This window comes from Mytilus galloprovincialis, chromosome 3 (genome assembly GCF_965363235.1).
Source record: "Mytilus galloprovincialis chromosome 3, xbMytGall1.hap1.1, whole genome shotgun sequence".
Lineage (NCBI taxonomy): Eukaryota > Metazoa > Mollusca > Bivalvia > Mytilida > Mytilidae > Mytilus > Mytilus galloprovincialis.
Window position 1 is genome coordinate 65,968,970 of NC_134840.1, and position 27,956 is coordinate 65,996,925.

At 33.3% G+C, this 27,956-nt stretch overlaps 1 long non-coding RNA gene across 6 annotated transcripts; it reads left to right on the forward strand.

Annotated features, from left to right (window-relative positions):
• Positions 1-79: 79 nt before the first annotated feature.
• LOC143068662 (uncharacterized) lies at positions 80-27,829 on the forward strand. Of its 6 annotated transcripts, none has more exons than XR_012976227.1 (5): positions 80-622; positions 22,460-22,626; positions 23,320-24,749; positions 25,775-26,020; positions 27,275-27,829. It is a non-coding gene; the product is annotated as an uncharacterized LOC143068662 (long non-coding RNA). The 6 variants fall into 6 exon arrangements; XR_012976226.1 differs by lacking the exon at positions 80-622 and adding an exon at positions 9,664-9,929; XR_012976225.1 differs by lacking the exon at positions 80-622 and adding an exon at positions 19,443-19,714 and having other exon boundaries at positions 22,440-22,626.
• Positions 27,830-27,956: the final 127 nt, after the last annotated feature.

Sequence of the window (27,956 nt, forward strand, 5' to 3'; positions counted from 1 at the left end):
TTTACACTTGTATTATGTACATACATGTACTTACAATTTAAAACGCGTGATGCCTTCGGTATATAATTTAAATGTATGGTAAGCTGTACCCCACGTCTTTTAGACATCGTATGGCCATCGAGCCATCATCGTAATCCATCGTGTAGCCTTCGTAATCCATCGTGTAGCCTTCGTGATCCATCGTGTAGGCTTCGGCGGAGATATGAAGCTTAAATACCCGTCTTCGGTTAACATTCGTATGTCTATCTTTTGCTATCGTATATAATTTCGGCACCATCGTATAGACTTTGTTATTCATCGTACTTGCTTCGGTCACTTTTTGGCATTTTAACGAGATCGGGACCAACTTCGTACGAACTTACAATTTTCGCATTCGGGTGTCCATCGTATATAAAAATCGGCCCGGGACAGTGTGACGCGGGCATAAAGGTAGAAAACCAAAACATAAAAATAAAAAAGTATAAAAGACAGGAAAGGCCTAGAGCGAGCCAATATTTCGACTTATATAAAGATGAAAGGTTATTAAACTACAGACGAATAACAATGCGTCGACCCGATCACAAGAGAACGTAGTGACAACAGACCTGTTGATATAGTACTGCTTTACAGTGAATTGGAAAAGGTATAAAAATAATAATTTAAAGGTTATATAGCACAGACGTTAGGGTTATTTACATCCTTTTATTATTTTCTGACTCATATTTTCCCTAATATAATACAGTTTGCTCCTATACCAGCACAATCAGTCGCAAAGGAAATTACATTTACAGACACTTTACCCTTTGGAGAAGAGAATCGGAACATACAAATTGATACCAATTTATCAGATTGTATCTAAGGAATAGCAATTAAAAATACGGAAAATGGGCTCAAAAATTTAACTTAAAAATTGCAGAAAATAGGATCCATGCTCTTAGTTTTATTAGTTTTAAGTAGTCCCTTGTTTTATTACGAACTAATATAAATTAATACCAATGTACACGATTGTACGAGAATTAGCAACAATTCATTAAATATAGGGAAATAGGCCCTAAAAACTTATAAAATAAAATGTGCAGAAAATATGATCCATTCCCTTAGCTTCGACCGTTTAAAGTATAGTCTCTTGTTTTACTAGAACTTGATAAGGTATAGAAATGAGTAATAAGGTCTTTAAGTGTTTAACAGATGCTTCGACCGTTTAAAGTATAGTCTCTTGTTTTACTAGAACTTGATAAGGTATAGAAATGAGTAATAAGGTCTTTAAGTGTTTAACAGATATTCCTTCATTTAGTGCTTTATGGCTTATTTCACACTAAATCAGACTAAATTGATTCTAATCGGGAAGTAAAATGTTTTTATTTGATAAGATTGTATAGAAAAGGGTTTGTCAAGTAGGAAATAAAACTTATTTACTATCTGTGAGTCAGAAACAAATTTTCTGACAGCAAAAACGTGATGAAATATACCGAGCTGTTCGTTTAAAATCAAAGTATTATCCAAACTTTTCATCTGAAACAACACGAGTGTTATTCATATATAACCAAGTGCAAGTCTAAAAAATGAAATCGAAATAAATAAGCAGGTATCTTTGTATGAGAGAAAACCACCACATGGGACAAAGTTGGTATATTGAAATTATAGTTTGAGATAATTTATTTTAAAAGTAACCACCCAGTAACGTTTCAAAAGTCAACAGCTTCGACTGCTGGCTCACTTTCCCTATCAAACAAGTTTCTATTTTCTGAATCTTTTAAACTGATGTAAATTTCATTTCATTTTGACGAAGTTGAAATCAGCCCTGCGAAAAGTTTACGAACGCCATCACATATGGTTGACCGTTATGGAATATCGGTTTCACAGATTATGAAGGATATGTAAATGTTCCAATTGAAATATTCAAAATTCCGTCCTCTTTTCCTCAAATGTGACCTATCGAAGCAGACTTATCACCGAGTCTGTACCTACACGACGTGTGTCACATGTGGAGAAGGATCTGCTTATTCATCCGGATTACCTGAGGGTACTCGTTGTTTTTGTGGGATTAAAAGATCACTCATTGTTTTAGTGAAATTATTCAGTCTGTAGTTTTCTGTGTACTGTATTGTGAACTGGTGTGTCATTGCGTTGTCAGTTGGTTTCGATTTATGAGTTTGGATATCCCTCTGGTATCTTTCGCCTCTATTTTATTGTATTTTATGATATATGTGATCAAAGAAAAAGAAAAACACAAAAAAAAACAAAAAAAAAACAATAGTCTTCGGTATAAGTCCAAATATTAGGAAACCACTAGCTTACCAATACCATTAACAAGTGTCATATTCCTGATTGGGAATTGACTATAGCACAGAACAGTCATTAATATTACGTGTGATCCGTATTCTATCTATGAGTTATGTTCAAATAACGGAGATCATTCGCAATGATATTTTTTATTCGAAAATAAAATTCCGCTATCGCTATACTAAAAATGAGTAACCGACATCGCCATTTCCTACAGAAACTAAGCACGATATTGCATAGCAGCATTAACATGATTGAGCAAAGGGCGAAAACAAGATTGTTTGCTTTGTAAGTTATTAGGTCAAATTCATCATTCTTCATTCAAAATTACATTTATTCACTTTAATTGGTCAGTTTTCTATATTTCATTCGCCAGACCGTCAGTAACTTAATATATTCGAAGCGAAATAATGTACTTAATAAATAAAATACATTAAGATAAGAAGGTAACAAACGTATCTTTACCAGGTGTTGTTTCAAATTATCTACTATGCACTGTTAATTAATTATTGCATAATACTAACGCTATAGAAGTAACATGTGCATCTGGTATCTATATGAAATGTCAAATTAACACTAACTATCTAGATGTCTAATTATACAATACACTGTACTACGGAGTGTAAATTGAGACAATGATACGTACGCCTTGTCCCCAACATTTTAGACATAGGGTTTTAGAATTTCCTTATTGGAAATGATGTTTTTGAACAGAATACAGAATTGACTAATTTTTCGTTTCAAAAGTTCCAGTGGCAGATATTTCATACATTTTCATGACGAGAACAAATTAATACTAAATCATGTGAATAAAATGGTGTAGAGGTAAAAGGGGACAGCAACTCAACGAAACAAAGAACTGAAAGACATTAAGAGGTCTAGATACGGTTGCTTATAAATATTGCGCTTAACTCTGAGTCGCGCCCCGATTATTATTTTTTGTACAGAAACAACGATGCACATGTTGTACTGTTACATCTCTGTCTCGGGTTACAGAAGGGGTTTGTGCCATCAAACTAGTTTAACATTAAATGTGCCTGAACCAAATCAGGGGCCTGTAGTTCAGTAATTGTGGTCGTTTAATGTCTGTCATATACTAGGTTTTCGTCATGTCCCATAGGCGAATCCAGTGGGGGGGGGCTGGGGGCCCGCCCCCCCCCCTTTCGTGGGAAAAATTTGGTTGATTATATAGGGAATCACTGAAGCATGACTGGAGTGGCCCCTCCCCCTTTAGGAAAAGTTCTGGATCCGCCACTGCAGTGGGCTCCACTAAGGCCTTATGCCAATAAACAGATATGGCATATTTACCCTGAACATTTTTTACGTATAGGACCACAATGTTGTAAAGTTCAAATGGAATTTGAATATTTCTTTATAATTGCAATAGTAATTCTAAAATCGACGTACAAAAAAAAACCGCGATTGTAGTATTTGTAGTCTTTTCTAGACGTTTGTGCTGCTATGTAATAAAATGTTGAATCCCGGTGAACCCTAAGTCTCATTGTATATCACTATATTATTTAGAATAAAGACGATTCGAGTTTCAACTTATATTTTTCTTTGGCTTTCTTTTCGACGTTCTTCAATAACTATAATCTAATTTTGTTTAGTCAATGCAGGGGTTGCAGGTCTCAATACATCCGTCTCTTGGTTATATATAATAACCCATTACTTTACATTGGCTGTCTCATTTTTACGTTTAGTCTATTTTATTCATTATCATTAGGACATATTTATGTGTTATTCGTCTCTGCGTGCATTCTATACGAATTCCAGAATTTTAACATAGTAATGCGTGGTTGGAAGATGGAACCATTAGAGTCATTAGCTTTTAGCCATCACAAAGCTGAACCAGTTAATTAAAACCATGTTAACCATGTAATCATTGCGAAGACCAGGGTAACGTCGTAAAATAAATAGATATTGTAATTTTGCTACTGTTTCTGACAATAAGGCGAAAACAGATTGCCAAAATGTCTTCGAAGTATTTTGTCTATTCACATGTTACTTCGCAGCTATAAATCAGACTATTTGAGTTTAGCTTAAGATGATTCTTCCCTCCAGAACCTTTGTACAGCAATAGCAGAAGGTAGGCTCTATTTTATCTCTTTTTTACTCACGTGTTTAGTGCAAATTATAAAAATATACCTGTAGTTTCGTTTTAGATAAAAGGGGTATCGAGACATTAGCGTCGAGGGCCCTTACAAGCATCATTATTATAAAGAAACAATTAAGACATTTGAAAACTTTAAAAAAAAATCTCAGCGTGAAATACATACTCAAATTATCTCTACAAGTACTCTAGCATGCATAAGTATTATTTTGAAATATATTTTGACATACAGACGCCACAGCAGAGCCTCTCATATGCATCAATGTTAAAATATCATTCGGTATACGCAACAAAGAACCGTTCTCTGCAAATAGGACTAATATCCTTCTCAAACTGAGTTTTTGCGAACCCGAATCAAATATTTCTTAGTAATGTACTGTTAAGTAATTCATAAAAGATGCGACTTTAACTTTGAATATGGAAAATTTGGAATAGGCAGGACTTATGTATACTAATTAATTTAAAAGCTTTACGATGAAGAATCCCAATCTTAAAAGTTCTGTACTGGATATAATAAATGTACTGGATATAATAACTCCTATCTATATAAGGAAAATCCTAAGGCAAAGGAATGGTGCATGCTAGTATTACTAGCAAATGTTATTTTACATGTTCCTATGATTCAACCTTGAGTTGAAATATACGACCTTTAAATCATATGTCAGTTGTAACTTTAACCCCTCAACTATATATGTTTAATATATCTAAATGAATAAGAAGGTTATACTAAAAAATCAAAATGGTATTCGATACTCATTTACTCGCAATAATAAATCTATTGGTTGGTGTAGAGGTCTGTGCCGGTCAAAAGGTTATGCTAGCTGTGTTTAAATATCATCGAGGTCAAAGATCATGACCAAATGAATGAAAAGAAAAACTATACACGCAACACATCACTTTAGAATAAAGCATTGCCATTGAAAATACCATATGGATAAATGTAGAAAATAAGGTTGATGTCAGAGCGGCCGGAGAACTTGGTTCTTCTCAGATGTCTGCAAAGAAAAAAATAATGTTTTGGAGAAGGAAACTTAGAATTAATCAAAAGTTAAACTTACCCTGAAACTTAAAATCAAATACCGTAAAGTTTGCATATGTATTTGATCTATTAGATTTTTTTTTTCACAATCACTTCTTTAAAATACTTTAAAAGTTTTGGAATTGAAATTACTTAATGTTATTATGATGTGTGTTTTGTCTGAATATTCAGAGAAACTCAGTACATTGTATATAACAGTTATATAAACTTGGTTCTTTTAATTCCAATATCAGATATATAAGATATAAGATATAAGATTTTATTGATATAAAAATCCAAAATCTGGATTGTCATCAACACATACACAAAGTACAAACAAAAAGTAATCATTACAATCAATTATATGTACATAAAATGAATATCATGATAAGTTGGAAATGGAATTTGATAGATTTTGACAAGACTCCAGTATTAAAAGAGAGAGTATCAACAGTGTTGCATGTACTTTTAAATGCTGTAAATGCACTGCAAACTTTATTCGATGGGAGATAAAAAGGACACGCAGAACAGTTCTATTGCATTATCTATAGAAAACATTGTTATCTTTAATCAGACAAGAAACAAGTTCGCAAATCGTAAATAGTCCCTATGTAATAAGTACTTTATCTTTGACGTAATGGAATAAATATTGAAAAATACTCTTGTAGCAACATGTATTTTTTATTCAATGTATAGCAACAACGTAACTCTGAGATCAATAGATATAAGAAGTTGTGGTATGAGTGTCAATGAGACAGCTCTTCATGCATCCAAGTCACAATGTGTGAAAGTTAACCATGAAAAACATGTCCGAGCAGAAACTCAGATTCTGTGAAAAAGGATACCGTGACGGTATCACGTATCTGTATGTAAACTAAAATTAGAAGTCAATTTCTATCCTAGGACAAGTCGTTTTGCCAAAATAAGATATCAACAAAAGCAGAAATCTTCAAAGACGATCTGAAAAAAAATTAAACACTTGTGAGAAATTGCGTCAATAGAGCTACCGTCGCCTACCACAATAGAAGTACTTCAGTCATATCAAAGCTGTTTTTATTAAATAGTAATAATATATTTATAAATAGATCAATCTGAAAGAGAAGTCTCTGATGTTACGTAAGATGTGCTATTGTTTGTCTCTATTCTACAGTACTTTAAAGTTGTAGTAAAATGAATTAGTTTCATTAGTTTCTCTCATGAGGCGACAACGAGCACTACAGTACAAGGATGCTAAACGATTGGGCTTTTACATGTCTGATATGCATGTTTTACTACTGTATATATTAAATGAGTATGTAGGGGTTTCGTATACTTTAGAGTTGAATGGATGTTTAAAGTCCAATAGTCAATTTTTCAAAAGAGTATCCGGCATTTGACCACCGTGAAACCCCGAATCAAGTCCAGCTTGTCTTTAAAGTCAAAGTAGTTTCCTACACATAATTTGCTTCCAAATATTAGGCTTTAAATGTTTCTGGGATGAAAGTAAATCCGGAAAGGCTATTCAGACGCATAACATTTATTTTCATTCTTTTTACAACACTGAGTCGATACCGCTGCCAGTCTGTGTCAGTCCTCGGTGTATCATCAGCTCTATATAGTCAATACGTCGGTTTTACTAGATTACTATTTTGATAAGGAGCATGACAATAGTAAAGTTGATGTTTGTAACTTGAAACTTTGGGGGGAAATTGATATTTAAGTTTATTTAAAGCTTTGTAATAATTGATCTATAGACGAGGTTTTTTCCTCCTCATTGTATATATTTGTTCCTTGCAGCTATCGTTTATCAATATGCAGCAAACATTTACATATTATAAATAGTATCATTATAATAAATTTCAAATGCAATTTCTTCGATAAAAAAAGAGAGTAAAGAAAGCGATTATTTGATTATCTGCAAAAACGTGAACAGAATGACGTAATTTTGAAGATAATTTTAAATGATATATAATTGTAGTTGAACTGAAAACAGATTTTAGTGAGTTTGGTTTCCGAATTGAACAAGCTATTGATTTAGTATTCGGTGCATAATAGCTGTCTCAAATTTTTTATCCTGACTTTACTTTTTTTGAAAATCTGTAATCAAATACAGGAAACAATACTGTTTTAGAGTTACCATTCATACCACAGGTATATGTTGTTTAAGTTTCATGATGTAAAATATATAGAATATGATATTCTTATGGAAACATATACTTTAATATCAACTCAATAACCACAAGGAATGTATGTATGGAAAAATTATCATTCTTATAGAAACATTGAACTTTTAAGATAAATAAAAAGCAAGAATTACCAAAAATATTGGACAGCATTTAAAGACCACCCAACAACAATACAACACCCAGTGAACTGAAACATAACGTTTGAGCTATCTACAACTGTATACTGATAATATGTAGATAACCATTTAAATCAGCTATTTACAGTGATAGTATCCGACGAATACAAATGGTATACCCCTAACTTCATGTTACTGTCTCGAAGTGGCCGAGCAAATCTAACCGTGCCAGTCATTCCCTACCACTTTATGTTACTGTCTCGAAGTGGCCGAGCAAATCTAACCGTGCCCGTCATTCCCTACCACTTTATGTTACTGTCTCGAAGTGGCCGAGCAAATCTAACCGTGCCCGTCATTCCCTACCACTTTATGTTACTGTCTCGAAGTGGCCGAGCAAATCTAACCGTGTCCGTCATTCCCTACCACTTTATGTTACTGTCTCGAAGTGGCCGAGCAAATCTAACCGTGTCCGTCATTCCCTACCACTTTATGTTACTGTCTCGAAGTGGCCGAGCAAATCTAACCGTGTCCGTCATTCCCTACCACTTTATGTTACTGTCTCGAAGTGGCCGAGCAAATCTAACCGTGCCCGTCATTCCCTACCACTTTATGTTACTGTCTCGAAGTGGCCGAGCAAATCTAACCGTGCCCGTCATTCCCTACCACTTTATGTTACTGTCTCGAAGTGGCCGAGCAAATCTAACCGTGCCCGTCATTCCCTACCACTTTATGTTACTGTCTCGAAGTGGCCGAGCAAATCTAACCGTGCCCGTCATTCCGTTATAATCAAACGGTTGACAACGACTGTAGATATTAATATGATACTTGGTTAATTGGTGCAATGCTGAAATATTGCTCGAGCTAGGTTTTCCATCTGGTTACTAGACTTTTGACGGAATTGCGGTCCTGGGACATACAAAATTTCATGAAAATTCTACATATAGTTTAGACTTTATTGTACTGTCTGTATGTAGATCTAAGAGTTGATGTACTCATTGTATACTATAAATACTTATACAGATAGAGTTTTCGTTTCGTTTTGATTGACCGACTTTTAGCTGATGTAAGTTTAAATTTTATTCCTTTTGCAATTAGCATTCCTTTCCACAAAATGAATAATGAATTTATCATTAACGTTTCTTTATAGAAGTGGAACCAAAAACCCCATGAACAGTTCAGTGCCCGGCGTTGTAGAAGCCTTATAAATGTATACATGAATAGTCGTTAGAAATCCAAATGTACAATATTAATTAGGCTATGGCATAAATGATTTGTTAAAGGTTATATAGACCGAAATTCCGTTGCATGCCGACACATCTGTTCTACGTGTACATATAAACTTATATGATAACAACGGCCATGTTGGTTGACAAAACCCCCCTAATTCAATACAAACCGTAGAATTATTTCGTTGCAGTTTCTCTTCCCACCAAGGTCAGTGGTTTCAGAGTTTTGAAAATAAGAAAAAATGACGGCGCAGATTTTTGTTGTTGTATATGTGAGCAAAACTGAATCAAACCACAACGACAAAAAAAGTTCATTAACACCTTGAATGCCTATTACCTTTATTGAAACACTTTTATATACGCTCGTATATATAAAATGGATATTCGCTCATCCTAACTTACAAAAAAATGTTCCGAGTTCGATTAACGAACACTGCCTAAGACACATTTCTGACATATGTCAATTCTATTCAGCGTGGGAATAATAAAGATAAGGAAAAGAGAGAGAAAATCTTCCTTTTCTTATAAATCAGCAAAATTAATTAGAAACATGTACAATATTATTCATTAGATAGAACGGATGGTAATAATTGAAGAAGCGACATAAAAAAACAGTGAGGAATTTCTTCAAGGCGTTCTAACAGTTTATCAAGAAATGATGTTGCCATTGCTGATAGAACATCAAAAATACTTTGATTAGAAGAATATATTCATCGGAATAAAATGTGAGCAAGATAAAATTGATAACTTAATTTTCTTCCTGTTTAAAGTGATTTCACCAATTAAACGCGGTTCATCTCTTTGAAATTCACATTTTTTTAGAACTGGAAAATTTCACAGATAACTTGAAAACAGTTGCAGCTGTAGTTTTGTGATGTTTTGCATTCTACCTTTGAAAACTGCAACGCATTAGATGAGTGAAATTTCGTAATATTATCTGTAATATCAGTCGAACACTTTTTGTGCGCAGGAATACATGTATTAAGAATTCTTTAAGTATTCGGTATTTTAAGGAGGAACATTTTCGCTGTAAGTATTTATAATTTGATAATAGCTGCATTCAAGGGAAAGTTTACAGTTGACGCTGTAAAACGGGGTTGCACATTTATTGTATATAATATTCATATATGTGTATAAATGTTGGTTTTTGTTTGTTCTTTTACTATAAAGTTCCACTCAGACACTCACTCGTATTGGTTAATTTGCAAAGTTATATCTATATATGGAAAAAGAATAAACTGAGACATAGACGCGATCGATGGTATTGTGTACTTTTGATAATTAGGAATATAAAAATCAAAATAATGTTTATTTCAATTCTTGCAATACTTTGAATTGTCTGTATCTTAGTTTTGCTGTAGGGATTTTAACACATATACCCGTTTACACTCCATAAGTCCGATGTTCTAAATAACTAAAAGTACTGTCCATCCAGTGGTCAGAACTGCAACAATATAAAGATTACAGTTTTTGAATAAATATAAGTTCATCTTAATTAAGATCACAAATAAGAAATATGTTTATTTTTAAGATTACCAATACGAAAAAAAAATAGCGTTAAGTAATTTTTAATGCATGAAAAACAAGTGAGAGTTCATTATTCGTTGAGTTTGAAACTGATGAAGATATTCTATTTTGATCCTGGTATCTTCACTTATTGCCAAACCTTGAAAAACAACAACTGTTTGTACATATTGAAGAAAAGATAAATGATAAAATCCATTTTGTAACATTGAAACGTACTTGTTATTTTCAATGAACCTTGACCGTTGTCTCAAGTTGTGGCGTTGATGCCAAGAACTGGTTTTGCGTCCAGGGTAACGAATCAGTATATACATTTGGCTAATTAATGTGGAAGTTTTAGATAAATGGGATAATAGTCTCCATTTCATATTCTATGAATGAAATGCACTTCAAAATATAAAAAAAAGATGCAGTATGATTGCCGATGAGACAACTCTCCACAAGAGACCAAATGACACAACAACTATAGGTCACAGAAAAGCATATTTTACAAGTCTTACGTAAAATCTGAGTAATTAACAAATATATCCTTTATTATATTCAGTTTGGCAAATTTGTCCTAATAATCCTCGCGAATAGATAAATCGCTATCACTATTGAAGAGTCTCCACTTATTAAACATTATTTTCTACTTTTCCTTAATGATTTAGAGAGACATTTGATGTTAAATTATTGATTTACTTTTGAGACAACATGTAGACTCAGATGGAGTCTTCCCTTTCCTTCTCTGCATGATAAGAAGATCTCGGTTATTATATGTGGTCCCGGTCCCAAGTAAGTTTAGGAAAAGACTTATTGGTTTACCCTCATTTTAAAAGAGTATTGTTATTGAAATTAAAGTATTTTCGTTTTTCAAGAGCAATCATTTCGATGCCAATACCCCCCCCCCCCCCCCCCAAAAAAAAAAAAAAAAAAAAAATCCATGCACAGTATCAATCTGTAATGACAGACTAAGCATATTGACTTTTTTCATATTTCCGTCATGTCTATTGGTTTTTATCATTGTTGAAGGCCGTAGGGTTACCTGAGACTATAATGACTTACATTCACTTCATTTGTACTATGATGGATAGTTGTGTCATTTTGCAATCATACAACATCTTCTTATATTGAATATGCATACGACTGTAAAAGGTATCCATACAAATCTTTACAGTATTGCAACTACGCAGTAATATTCAATTAAGACCGAAAGATATACCTCGGTCTTCCCTGTACTGAGGCTTGCACTCGCGTGTATGTGCGTGTATGGTTATTCCTATAGTGAAGTTAAAAGAGATGGGACATTAGGGTTTTACACTGTACCATTTATAATTCTGGTAAACAAAAGCATAATTCGTTTTATTTTAGAAGCTAGAAAAAAGCAAGTATCACACGGTCTTTTCCCATAGAGGCTGCAGTGTAATGTCCCTATAGCTTTGAATTTCTTGGTAAGTGAACGGAAATCCTTGACCCAGGGTTTATTTTTCGTACAATGTACGAATGCCATTGTTAAATTATTTATATTAAATTTGCTATAGTTCAGGAGAATGGAGAGAACGGTAGTGTATTGGGAGAAGGAGTAATTAATTAAATAATGGTTCAAGATGTGAGCAATTATCGGAACAGCTGCTTACAGCTATTACTGAAACATTGACAAATAACCAAAACGATGGGTATCAACAATTGTCTTGCTTCGATCATTTTCTAAAAGCATCTGTAACGATTCTAGATTTGTGGAAGAAAAACAAGTTTTTATTTTCATCGAGGGGTTTACTTTATTGAATACATTCTTTTCAGAGGAAGGTAATTATTTCACGTAATCTTGATAATTTTCTGCGTAATATCCCCAAGAGATTTATTGCAAATAATTTCTGAGAAATAATTAGGAAATTGATTTGCATCTGAAAGCGATTTTGTAATGCCCGCGTCACACTGTCCCGATTTTTACGCCGATGGCAACTCGATAATGGAAATTTTCTAAATCGGGACTGATCGTATCCAGATCGGGCTATTCGTAGTGCCTTCTTTAACTATCGTAGAACCATCGGCCACTTTTTCTAGCCTTCGGGGACAACTTCGGGAAGGGTTCTAAATTTTTTAACATGTTAAAAAATCCCCGAAGGTGCGTCCGATGTTGAGGGTTCGTATTGAGTTCGTATCACCCTCCTCACCATCGTAATGTCACCGGGAATGCATCTGTGCACATCGTATTGCATTCGTGTTTCAATCGTTTCCATCGGGCAGTTTTGACATTACGATGTCTACATGAATGAATCACGTAGATACCCGAAGGTCTTACGATGGCAACACGACTTCGTGAAGACCTCGTAATCCGGTCGTGTTGCCATCGAATAAAAGTAAGAAGGCGACAAGATGGAACTACGACGGCAATAAATCCAGCTAAATGTAAGTTAATTTTCGCGCTAAAATACATTTAAAGTGCCATGCGCGATATGCACTGGTCAGTCTAATACGACAGTTAAGAAAGACGTTCACAAACCATGGAGCTCATATCATATGATTCTATGAGAACAAGAAAGGCGACAGCGTTGTTTCTATTAATTCAAATGGAACAAGAAGAGCAACTATTACAGGCTCAGGATCTACTTTTACAAGTAAAATATTATTTTTTTCAATTTTTCATATCAAGTAACATAATGAAAATCATAAACGCGCCTCGTACACCAACACTGCAGGTATATACACGTATATAGGGAAACCAACTTTTTCTTCATTATTCTGATTTTTTATGTATCGTCTGAGTTGTTGTCACACGAATGTTTACTCCATAACCATTTTGTTTTCTATATGTCATATTTTGCCGCATTTGTTGCTTTCCCCACATCCTTCCTTTTGTCTATATTATTATGATATTCTCCTGGAAAGAGCTCTTTTTGCATACAAGGGATCAACGAACCCATTACCTTACCTTTAAGATAGATCAGTAAACATGGGCATAATTATGGGTGATTATTAAGACTAGTGCACACATTTTACAGTTCAAACAAGGTAATGCCGAGCGTGGCATCCCCTCGTATGTAACATATTTGGGACAAATATGGACACTATATTTGTATATGACACATGCAGAAAATGGTAAATTGAATATGCATATTTGATACATAAACTATTTTTTTTAGAAATCAACCAAAACATTCAGTAACTGGAAATACTTTTAATATTGTCTTTAGAACCAGCAGGTAAAAAAATGAGCAACCAATTTCCTGTGTATTATGCTATTTCAAGGAGAAAAAACAAGTCCATCTGCATGACCTTGACTTTTGGCCGTGAACGTAAAAAATGTCAGATCATTACAAGGAGGAACAATATACCAAATGTGGTTAAATTCTTTTGAAGCATATTTGTTTTAGAGTGTCCACAAGGGTGATATTGCCTTGTATTACAACTGCCACTGTGACCTTGACCTTTGAACTTTAAAGTCAATAGCCTTAAGATATTCTTAACGAGTAACACCATACCAAGTTTTGAGCATTTTGGTTCTAGAGTGTCCATAACAATTTTATCTACACGCAACTTACATGTAGAAGCGAGGGGATAATAAACTAAGTTTTATAAGAATTAGACAAAGAGATCGATTTCCCGCCATGCATGGCAGACTTGTACAGAAACGATATGTTGTCGAAATTCTGTTCGTATCTTTTAGATATCGTATGGCCATCGAGCCATCATCGTAATCCATCGTGTAGCCTTCGTAATCCATCGTGTAGCCTTCGTGATCCATCGTGTAGGCTTCGGCTGAGATATGAAGCTAAATACCCGTCTTCGGTTAACCTTCGTATGTCCATCTTTTGCTATCGTATATAATTTCTGCACCATCGTATAGACTTCGTTATTCATCGTACTTGCTTCGGTCACTTTTTGGTATTTTAACGAGATCGGGACCAACTTCGTACGAACTTACAATTTTCGCATTCGGATGTCCATCGTATATAAAAATCGGGACAGTGTGACGCGGGCATTAAAAATTCGTTCTTACATTTTTTTAAATATATTGTTTAAATACTTTTGATCATTAACTCTTTTAATATATACATGTTATCAAATACAACCAAATATACAAATGTTTATATATGAAAATAGTTCTCAAAATGTTTATGAAAAAAGGCATCAGTAGTATCCACTATTCGAAATTCATAAGTCGATTGAAAGAAAACAAATCCGGGCAAAAAACTAAAAGTAAGATAAGCACATCAACTTTAAGTGGACAACAACGAAACAACAGAAACACTTAAGTGCAACAAAACAATTGACAATGCAACACTCAGAGAAACGAACTATAAGATAACAACTGCATGAAACAAGAAATGATTTACAAGATATATACCATGCATGATACAAGAAATGTTTTACAAGACATATACCCTGCATGATACAAGAAATGATTTACAAGACATATACTGTGCATGATAGAAGAAATGATTTACAACACATTTACCCTGCATGATACAACAAAGGATTTACAAGACATATACTGTGCATGATACAAGAAATGATTTACAAGACATGTACAATGCATGATACAAGAAATGATTTACAAGACATATACCATGCACGATGCAAGAAAGGATTTACAAGACATATACTCTGCATGATACAAGAACGGATTTACAAGACATTTACCCTGCATGATACCAGAACGGATTTACAAGACATATACCATGCTTGATACAATAAATGATTTACAAGACATATACTGTGCATGGTACAAGAAAGGATTTACAAGACATATACCCTGCATGATACAAGAAATGATTTACAAGACATATACCGTGCATGATACAAGAACAGATTTACAAGACATATACGCTGCATGATACAAGAACGGATTTACAAGACATATACCCTGCATGATACAAGAAAGGATTTACAAGACATATACCGTGGTGCATGATACAAGAACGGATTTACAAGACATATACCCTGCATGTTACAAGAACGGATTTACAAGACATATACCCTGCATTATAAAAGAAAGGATTTACAAGACATTTACAATGCATGATACAACAAAGGATTTACAAGACATATACTGTGCATGATACAAGAAATGATTTACAAGACATGTACAATGCATGATACAAGAAATGATTTACAAGACATATACCATGCACGATGCAAGAAAGGATTTACAAGACATATACTCTGCATGATACAAGAACGGATTTACAAGACATTTACCCTGCATGATACCAGAACGGATTTACAAGACATATACCATGCTTGATACAATAAATGATTTACAAGACATATACTGTGCATGGTACAAGAAAGGATTTACAAGACATATACCCTGCATGATACAAGAAATGATTTACAAGACATATACCGTGCATGATACAAGAACAGATTTACAAGACATATACGCTGCATGATACAAGAACGGATTTACAAGACATATACCCTGCATGATACAAGAAAGGATTTACAAGACATATACCGTGGTGCATGATACAAGAACGGATTTACAAGACATATACCCTGCATGTTACAAGAACGGATTTACAAGACATATACCCTGCATTATAAAAGAAAGGATTTACAAGACATTTACCATGCATGATACACTACAGTTATCCTAAATCATCTGATTAGAAAAAAAAGTTTAAAAAGGATATGTTCTTCGTGCAATTGTACTATTTCAAATGTTTGGCTTTAAGCGTTCCTGATGAAGGTAAATCCAGAAAGGCGCTTCGGACGCAAGAAATTATTAAACGTGTTGTTTTCAATTTTTTACTATTTTAGAAATAATAAGTGTAAAATATATCAGTAATGGAGAATGATAAAGTTATGTTGTTACTGCCAGTAGTTGTATTGCTGGGTGCGTTCTATGGATACACCTTATAACAAAGAATACTCCAAGTTAGAGAATAATTTATTAATGAAAAAATTCAGCATGGCAATAAAATGAAAAACGTGAAGGAAGACTTGACATCGATGAAAGATCAAATTGCTGCACAGTGTAAAGAAATGGACCAAGTAAAACAAATATCGATAGATATTGACGATGCGTGTCGAAAGAAAATGAAGGAAATAAAGGAAAACATGCATGATGTTGTTACTCAAAGACAAAGATACTTCTCACGAGGACACACTAAATGGCGTTAAAAAAGGAAAACAAGAATTGATTATACACTATTATACAATATCCCATTTTCTACAGTTACCCCATTTACTTAAGTAAAAGGAGACGAGCTATATTATAAAATCAACAACACGCCGGACTTATATGGGATAAAAATCGAGTTGTAAAATCTTTTCATTTAGAGAAAGTGATGCCACCAAACTTCAAGATGCTTCCAGCTCAATACAATATATGAGAGAGAGAGAGAGAGAGAGAGAGAGAGAGAGAGAGAGAGAGAGAGAGAGAGAGAGAGCAATACTATTACATTTACACGACAAAACATATGTCTGTACGGCATATTATATAATGTATATGCCTGAACTTTTCAATATCACCACTATATATATCGATGTGTTTTCATACTGGTAACATTCCAAGTTATGTCTCTATGAGATGAAACATAGATATCATATCTGGGAACCAGAACGTAAGCAAATGATGATATCAATGAGTTTTATCTCTCTAAAAGGCATGGTGTGTGAAACAGATATATGTACAACGTTAAACCTGAATTACCTGATGTAAGAAATTGCAATGAATAAGTGTCGGCATTGCTATTTCCGGAAGCCTTATCATCAGTATGAACTGTAAGCATCCAGAGAAAATCTATAGGTTATTTTCTCTTTTTATAATTCAGATTCAAGTAACACATTTCATCTCCAAAAATGATAATGGGTCAATGAGCTCAGACAACCCATTTTTGTTGTTTATCTAGTCCGTATCCCTGTTGATTGTTAGGATAATAAAATGAAAAGTAAAATAACAAAAGTACCGAACGCCAAGGAAAATTCAAAACGTATTTTCCATTATCGAATTGAACAATCAAAATCATAACCATTTCAAACGATAGGTACATGTATACTCAGAGGAGTTGTCTGATCCATAACAACATTCCAAAGTTCAGTTGTTTTCAAATGGCGATAATTTGATTGATCATCACAAACATGTTATTCGTGATATTTAGGCAGGTTACTATTTATAAAAGTAGGGTGCAACTCAAACTCTGATAGTAATACTAATATTGTTGAATGGGTTTTTATATATCGATATGTTTCGTGGTCATAATTAGATCTTCATATACAAGTATATATTCATCTGATCATCCGATGTCACATTTTTAATAAAATGTGGATTTGCTCCAAACACCCCGGCAGTTCCAGCTCCGATCAGCATACGGGTCCGCTTACTATTCTACATTGATGGAGTAAAGGAAAATACTTCCGGAACGGAAAAGATCACTGTACAGAGTTTGGATTTGCTCGGTGGTATTGCGTGCATAGTAGGAGACGTTTACCCTTTCGACGCCTAAGGTCTTGCTCCTGTTATGTTTCGTGCTATTTCCTCAGTTTTTGCTTGTTGCCCTTTTATCAATATGCGAGGGATGAACATTGCTAAACTACTGTCATCTTATTTCTGATCTTGTTCATAATTTGTTTTTGATATTGACGCAGATGGACGACTTAAAACTAGAATACATGACAAAAGTGATGATTTCGGCTTTTTTAATGTCAGTTTTAAATTTCTTAGCAATAACATATCATTTGCTCTTTCTTATGGCGTTCACAATTAATGTCTCGTCAGTGATGCAAGGGGCCAAAATATATCTGAAATGTCATAAGGAAACATTGACGAGCAGATAAAATCAACAAGAACTTCCTGTATTCCTTTGTTTACCATGCTCTTTTATCAAAAAACAAGTTAAAAGGTGTGTATCAGTTTTCACAAATATTTTGGTCACTTAACATCATTCATTCCTATATTTGCATCGGTAGTTTCCGTTTTTTAACAACTGATTATCCTTAATTTCTGTTATGTTTGTTCAATAGTTCTCTATTGTTTTAGTTTGTCAAAATTGCTCTTTTTCTTATGTACATACATTTAGTTTCTTGCTTTATCCCAGTTTTCACTATTTCTTTTTTTATCATTTATTTTCTATACTGTTAACCTGTCAAACTATCTTTTAACCTCTTACATGTTTAAGTTCGAGGACAGTTGCTTTTAAGAAGAAATGTGTTACAACAGTAAGTTGAAACTCCCTACATGACATTAATTTTCTGGGCCAAATTATAATCTTTCTTTTGTTTTACATGGATCGCAGTTATGTTTTTCAATGGCGAATCACAAAGTTTGTCGCTTTGTATTTATACATTCCATAGAACCAAAGTGCGTCCGTTAGATTAAAGAGCTAAGTGCGTCCTATAAGTCTGATCTACTGTCAAAAAGTTAACGAACGGTGCGGTCGTGGAATAGTTTCCGTTTATACTTTACAGACAAACGGACCTTCTCTAGAAGAATAGTAAGGAAATGTCACATCATAAAGAATGCAAACCAGTACATGCTTCACTTACAGTGTGTGCAATAGGAAATAAAAGATTACAAGACTTATTAAATGTACTCGTTTCACATAATAACAATAATAACAGCATACAATATCAAAAGCATACAATAAATCAATCAAGTCACTCTAAAACTATATAGTTTATTGTGTGATGTGTCGAAACGAAATTTAAATTACATTTTGTATTACATATCTTTTCATTAATTTTTTTTAAAAGGTGTAATTATAAGATTTTACAAAGGGGTATATAATATTAAACTATTTGCAGAGCTTATATTATAACCTTTTTTTTTAAATTTTACAACTGGCTTACTGGCACTTAGAAAAGACATAAGCATAATCATAAACGAAATGCATCATTTAGCAATACTTTGATAACTTAAGTTAGCGTAACAAGTAACAATGTAATTGCACTGCAATTTTGCAATATAGATTTTTTTTTTACCTTTACCTATACCTCAAAATAAAGACACACTTATCACACTTATCACAGGTCAGTAAACATTTTATTTTTCAGTATCGATTGTGTATTGTTTAGTAAATGGAAGATATGTCTAAGTGAAATATAATAGTATGTAGGACAGTCGTGTGTATAGTATAAGATTCAAAACACAACTTTCCAAAAAGATATATTCGGACTATTTACTGGCCGTTTGTTATATTGACAATTACACACAGTTAAATTGAAATCATTACCGAACAGCTGATTATATTACACATTCATTTTACTGTGTATACTTTGTGTAAGATTCTGTTTACACTATAATTTATCTAGTTTAAAATGATCTGAATGACCTAGTGTGAAAGGGGTCTAAGAACGTTTATCAGGTATGCTATATTTTCTTAAATCATTGTTGGTGTTTCATATATATTTTTGGTCATAAAATATGTGAACTTGTTAGTTTAGTATAATGTTAAGTGAAATTGTCATTAAATATTTCTTCCCTTTCGGGTAACTAACACGTTTTCTAACTTACAAACTATGTGAAAGAAAAAAGGAAAAACAACAGATTACAAAACACAAAAGAAATGATAAAGTATCGCGAGCAACATTCAAAACGAAGGGTAAACGTGTTGCGTTTAACATCTTTAAAGGGAAGCAATTAAACCTTCCTAGTGGCACCTGTCATGATGCTAACAACAAAACAAAATCAACATTTTTTCGCATTCGACTATTTAATTATAGAGACAAAGAAAACGGCAAAGTTTCTCTACAATACCCTTACATTACTGTTCATGGAATTGTAGCTTTATGGAACTAATATGAATTGTTAGAAATACTTTTTAATGCACACATAATTATCACTTGCATGAAACCAAAACGTTCGCAGGTATAAATACATATGATTAAGAGCATTGTGTGTGTCCTATATAATTCAAAATAAAAATTATTTCAAAAAACTATATTTGTAATTGTATACTTTTGAAAACAAGATTAGCTTTTTAAAAAAGCTGAGGTCATTCGATTGGCATTTTGTGAATAAACGAATGATAATTATTTTAAAAATATGTGTTTTAGAAATGTTTTTTAAAAAAGTTTTTAAGTTGTCATCTTCACATGTTTACCCTTCCAGCCCACCCAATGTTATATTTGTTTTTCTGAGAGTAAATGTTGGACCTTCAATGGTTATTGCATTGTTTTGTAATTTTTGTTCTATTATTTTTTGTCATTTCTCAATGTTTTGCATTGTTATAATGTCTTCCCTTCAGATGAAGGGAGTCATACTGTTTTAGTAGTTTTTCTTCTTCTCATACAACTTTGTCCAGGGTATAAATCTATCCTTTGACATTGACTTATCATATTTGGTAGGTGTATTAAATTGAGATGGTGTGTCAAACACCATTGATACCTTCATATCACCTTGACCTATGACCTTTAAATCAAATTAACAAACATTTGGGTAAACTTTCCACAAATGCAAAGATTCCCATCACCAACATACATTCTTAAACCTCAAGACTTGACACCGTTTTCATAGAGTCGTAATGAATAATTGCCTTTTTTTTACTAGAAATATATATATAATTAATTAACGATGTTTCGGGATTTTTTAGCTAAGTTTTATTTTAGCAAGGGTCCCTTCTCAAAAGTCTCCCTCTTTAAAAGTCTAGTTTTTGCTAGGTGCTCTTAAATTTTTACTGCGTTTATACGCAATGATAGGGCATCTGTTTGAATATTGTTTTACAATATTTATCTCTTTGCAAAATTTGCCAATGCTTCTTAATAGCTCTGTTAAGATTTATAACTGTAGGGTTATATTTAGTTACTAGTGTAAGTGGAATTTCCCTTTGTCTAAAATTATCTGGCAGAGTACTGCATCGTTTAATCTTGTATTTCACATCTTTAATGTTTTTTGCCGTTTCCAACTTATCATAGCCTCTATCTATAAGTTTATTCTCCAAAGTCAGAAGATGTTTGTTGAGATCAGTTTCGTTGCTATTGTTTCTTATGTGACGAATTGTTTCACCTGTAATAATACTTCTAAAAGTATGTTTAGGATGTGCACTTGTAATTGGGAGGTACTGATACGTTTCAGTTGGTTTGACATGTAACCTGATGTCAAGGACACCACTCGATTTAAAACGCTAATGTCGGTAAACAGGTAAATTGATAGCTGTGCGCGATCCCACAATGCAATATTAAAAGGCGAAAACAACCGTGATTGTGCAAATGTAAACCCCAGGTATGATTAAAGCTTTATAGGGACCATCTCAAAATCAAAATAAATTGCACGAAAGTGAAAGAACAATCTTGGCAAAAACAATCTTTTCATAGCGAAAACAGGTTGATTAGATAAAAAGATTCTTATTCATAAAAATATGTCGTAAATTCAACGCATTTTTTACATTTTAAAACAAATTTGTTTTTAGAAGCTCAGAAACAGAATACCCATATTTTCTTTCATTAGTAGGTCACGAGACAACGTAAAGTGTATATTTACATCATTGTCAACACATGCTACTTCGAAATAAAACGTAACTAATGATTCAGTATTTCACATAAAATATAATTTATATTTATCAATTATAACTTGTTTATATAAAAGTTTTTTTACATTTCCATATCGTATGCCAAATTGTCATCATATTACCGTTTTTGTATAAAGTATTCTTTATCATCAACACTTCACCGTCTTTTCTTTTATTAATAGATCATAACTCAACATAAAGTGTATATTTACATCAATGTCAACACATGCAACTTCGAAATAAAATGTAACTAATGAGATACTTTTTCACATAAAATATAATTTATATTTATCAATTATACTTGTTTATACAAAAGTTTGTTTCCACTTCCTTATCTTGTGCCAATTTGTCATCATATTAACATTTTTGTTTTTATCACCAACACTTCAACGTCCCTGACAGGAGACAAAATCAAGCGTCTAAACAGAAATTCGTCACTTTAAACGTTTTAAAGATTATATTTTCAAAGTAAAGTCTTGTCTATCTTTATATAGTCATTCGCCGACGCGAATGACAAACAGTGTACAAACAGCATAAAATTGTAGGCAGTAAATACTTGAGTATCTACATTATTGTTTCATAGAAGCGTTACTATACTTATAGAGTTATTTGTGAAAGGAGAATCGAGATGAAAGACTGGAAAATAGAAATTCTGGAAGGAGTCGAAAGCGTCTCATTCCCCGGATATGCCCCAGGAGTCATTTTTGTTTACGGAGAAAAGTCACAAGCAATTCTTGCCAATAAGAGAGGACATGTTTTATGTGCGGGAGGTTTGTATTCTTGTATGTGATATTATGTTGGTCCTCCTATATTAAGCATAGGCATCCAGTAAGTAAATAAAAGTGTTTCTGTCCCTGCTGGTTACTTTCCTATCAATATTATACAAATAAGATTTTAGCGAAAATCTCAATTGTATTTTTTTCATATCCAATTGCTTCAAATGTTTCGTTCTGTTAATTTTATTTAGAACAATGTATAGCGAGCTCTTGAAACCAACTTTGAAGCAGACACTGGCAGTAATAAATACATTGTAAAAACAAACATTACAAAACCTACAAGTAGCGAGGGATAAAATAACAACACTGATAATGCATAGGATGGGCGAAAGATACCAGAGGAACAGTCAAATTCATAAATGGAAAATAAATTGACAACGCCATGGCTAAAAATGAAAAAGACAAACAGAAAAATAATAGCATATGTTTCAACGAAGTACAATTATTCAATACACTTTTAAACAGACTTTGTCAAAACAACGACATTATATTTCCACGAAAACATTATTGTTTCTCCATCCAAACCATTTTTTATCCTAGAATAAAAATGAATCATCATCCAACGAAATCAATTTTACAGTATAAAAACGTGTTCTAGTCATATATTGTCATGAAGAAAAAAGAAGGTTTTAAAGTGAAAATTTGACAATTAAACATTTCATCATAGATTTTGGTGTATATTTTCAGCTGAATATGGGAAAGGTAGAATCATTGTATTTTCGCACGATGCATTAGTTAATAGTTTTGGTGAAAAAGATACAGAACGGCAAAATAATCGATTCAACGAAAATATCAGAAAATGGATAACGAGAAACAAGGACAAGGGAAATGAAATAGCTTGTTTTTCTGAGTATGTAAATAATTTTGATGAGCTACCGCCTGAATGTAGGATATTAACATGGGATGGACTTCCGGTTCTGACAGAAGATTATATTATTTTGAAATTACTTGATTGGGTAGAGAGGGGAGGCGGATTAATATGTGGAGTGTGCCCATGGGGTTTCGCACAAGTTTATGAAATAGGCGTTGACAATATACCATTTAAAATTATCTTCAGGGCAATAGGTGTTTGTTACGCTGGTAAATTGATTTACAAGAATGATAACGATTTAGACAAAATTGTAATAAAAGACAATATGGCTGACTATGCTAAGCCGAATGATCTAGTTGCAGCGATAAACAAACATCCAGAAAAGATAAATAGGTTAGTTGGGATGATATACAATGTATTTTATTCACCAGAAGAACTGTATATCAATTACAAACCACATGTTGTGGAAATGATTCAGAAATTATCACCAGGAAATGACTATATTCCGACACGAAGTCAACCAGTTGAGGTAAATGCCGCTAAAAGAGCTGCGATGCTTAAGTGTTATATGATGATCAGAGATGGTTTAGATGGGAATGAAGTGCTAGCACAAGGAATTCAAGAGTTTCCAGGAACATTTGAGAATACACCGGAAACTCAGTCTTTCACATTAAACTTTTCCTCACAGACACAAAAATTACATTCAACTGGATGTTACCTGCCTGCTGGTATTGTCATGGAAGTGTCGTGGAGTAAGTCCAAAAATCCATGGGATATTATAATTGGTATCCATGGTGACGAACTTCATGATACAAATTCTGAGTTAAAACGCTGGCCTAAGATTAGAATTGAAAAAGAGCTTAAATCAGACAAATTTGGAACACTTCCTTCAATGCCGTTAAAAATTTGCAGTCCATTTGGAGGACTTGTTTATTTACAATCTCCAAACAGTACAAAGGATATAATACAATTGAAACTACACAATGTCGTAGCTGCTCCCATGTTTACTTATAAAACAGCAAAGAACTGGGAATCTGTCGAACGTAACAAACCAGGACTGTGGTGTGACATTATTGGAGACAAAATCACTTTGACCTTACCATCCACATCTGTAAGACATCTCTCAGATCCAACAATGACGGTGAAAGTTTGGGATTCCGTAGTATCTGCCCACATGGATCTACTAGGAAAGGATCCATCCGATGGTAGAGGAGAATGGGTGGTTACAGATGAACAACCATCTACTGGTTATATGCATTCTGGTTATCCAATCGTCACCAATCTTGATGTGGCAGATCCTAATAAGGTTCGTTTCAAAACTGACAATATAAATATTTAAGAACGTTTTTATACTTCGTACTTTATTTGGTGTATTAGTGTTTTCAATTCGAGCGTCACTAGTGAGTCTTTTTGTGACGAAGGATCTAGTGTATACACTCTTTGTTTGGTTTCTATGAAGTGTTGTTTTTTCTTAAATTTCTAGAATTGCAAGTAATATATTGGAAGAAATCATAGACTATTATTTAATGGGATCTTTGTTGAAAAATGTATAGCTGGAATATCGTCTCAAAGGTATTTGTTTTAAATTACATTTGTTAAATCAAGCCAGTATTAATTCTGTTGAAGTCCAATTTATTTTACAAGTTGTTCCAGAATATAAAAAGTCCTTATATTGGGAGTAGACACAAAGTAATTCTGGTGAAGGAAACAAATCTTGACGATTATGTCAAGAATATTGAACCACACTTAAATTTCATAACATTTCTGACAAAAAAAACTATAGATTTGTTTGGTTCAGATTTGGTTGTCTCTATCGGATCGTTTATCAATGTAATTAAAATAGTATGAAGATTGTTCTTTCCAATCAATCTCCATTTGTTATCGTCTCACTTAACATATTACAACGTAGGGAATGGCAAAACTGTTTTGAAATCATTGCCTGATATCTTTAAAGTTTTTATGCCGAACCTACGATAGTAGAGGGGCATTATGTTTTCTGGTCTATGCGTCCGTTCTTCCGTCCGTGCGTTCGTACGTCCGTTCGTCCCGCTTCAGATTAAAGTGTTTTGGTCATGGTAGTTTTGATGAAAGTGAAGTCCAATCAACTTGAAACTTAGTACACATGTTCCATATGATATGATCTGTCTAAGTTTGATGCCAAATTAAAGTTTTTACCCCAATTTCACAGTCCACTGAACATGGAAAATGATAGTGGGAGTTAGGCATCTGTGAAATATGGACACATTCTTGATATTTATTTATTTATTATATTTCAATGTGTTCCTTGAAAAAGATTTATTATTGCATGACTTGTTTTACTTTTTTACGTAGATCAATGATGACTGCTTCCTCTTATCCAGAGATCACATTCTAAACGTACACAACGGGAAAGGAAGTTGGGGAATGTTCCATGAACTGGGACATAATTTCCAGGATTATGCATGGACCTGGGATGGTACGATAGAGGTTACATGTAATGTATTTACATTGCACGCTATGGACGTTATTTGCAATATAAGACCATGGGATCATCTGTGGGTCAGAGATCAGTTCGAGGACGCTAGAACGTATCTCCGGGTAAGGTATATCATAAGTAATGTGTATGGGTTTTATTTCAAATTTATTCACAATCCTTCTGCTTGTTAGGCTAATTTAAATGCAGCTAGTTAAGTCGGCAGTATGTCATCGATGTTCAAAACGTGGTGTTGGCGTCGTATACGTAAAGTTCATTTGCTGATACAAAAATATTTTTTTAAATGAAACTTGTTTCGTATGCCATGAAATTATAAATACAAATATTTGCTTATTCTCATCCAAATGTTCGAATTACCACTAAACGAAAAGAAAAAATATTTACGACATTTGCATTTACGTATTAAATTAGCAAACAATACACTTGGTCCCAATCATAACTAAATATTCTTCAAATACGGTATTGAAGTGTGAGAATACCTAAAACTAATTGGAAAATCCATATTTACGACTGACTTGTTTTGTATTTAAACAAGTTCAAGTTCAAATTCAAATATTTTGTTATCAATTAAAGACGCATATTACTGGTAGAATAATCAAGTAAAAACCATAACAAATGATTGCAATGATAACAATGCTTAGCTTTAAACTAAATCAATGAGTAAAATGAAAGGAAGGGGAAAAGACACAATACTGGTTATCTATATAAAAATTATATGTTTTCACATTGACAAAAAGACAATGACAATATTTGATTCAACAGTCGTATACGTGAGAGGTTTAGCGCTATAAAACCAGGTTCATTTCACCATTTTCTATATTTGAAAATGCCTGTACCAAGTCAGGAATATGTCGTCCATTCGTTTTTATGTTTTATCATTTGATTAGGGTTTCCGTTAGCATTTTCCTCGGAGTTCCATATTTTTTGTGATTTTACTTTATACAGGACAGTAAGTAAGTAAGTACATTAACAAAAACAGTGATCCTAATAATATAAAAAAGTGGAATAAAATATTTGGCTTTACCTGGTTCTGTCATAGCAAATGGTAACAAGCACAATTATAAATAGCTAAAATTGTCCATACGAGAAAAATGTATCTATCTGTTTACTAGGTTTTTAATAGTTTTTTACGAACATTGTTTAAATTAGTAATTAAATTGCTCACTTTATTAAATATGCCACTATCTTCATTGAACGATATTCAAATAAATTGTGATTATAATCTCAATTCTGATATTTGGTAACTTTGAATTATAGTTGAAATGATTGAAACTCTCTCACATTATTACAGATGAACATTTTAGTAGAAAGTGTTGTTCATCAACCACTTCTTTAACAAAACTCACTATTATTTACAGGAAGAAGCAAAGTATGACACATGGTGTGACAGTCCTGGTGTTGCTTTGTTAGTGTATGCACAATTGGCAAGGGATTTTGGTTGGACTGCTTACAAATCTGTATTCAGGACTTACAACAAATTTCCGGAAGACAAAAGACCATCAACACAGCAGGAAAAGGAAAACATGTGGGTACAGACCTTATCCAATGTAGTTAAGAGGAATCTAAGCCCCGTTTTCGAGTTTTGGGGTTGGCCAATTCAGCTGTACGCTATTGATGAGTTGAACAAGTTTTTACCTTACCTTCCTGATGATGTAACAACAAGAGAATTTGCAAAAGACAGAGCTACGAAAATTCTTCAAAAATACCAAGATAATTCTTCTGTTACACGTCCTACTCAGAAACCACCACAAAAGGAAAATACTTATTGCCCAAGTACAGTACAAACTAAGGATGACAAAGCCAAGAATTCAAGTTCATGTTCTGCTTTTTAAGTATATTAAATAAAAGAACTTACATACTTAGTATTTACCATGTACTTTGATATTGAAATAAAGTCAATTTCAATATTTTCACTTTGAGTCATCACTTCTCATGTCGCCAGTTTTGGGCGACAAAAATACTTAAAATGTACCAATTTAACATAATTCTTCTGGTGCAAGTCCTACTCAGAAACAAAAACAAAAAGACAATGTATTTTAC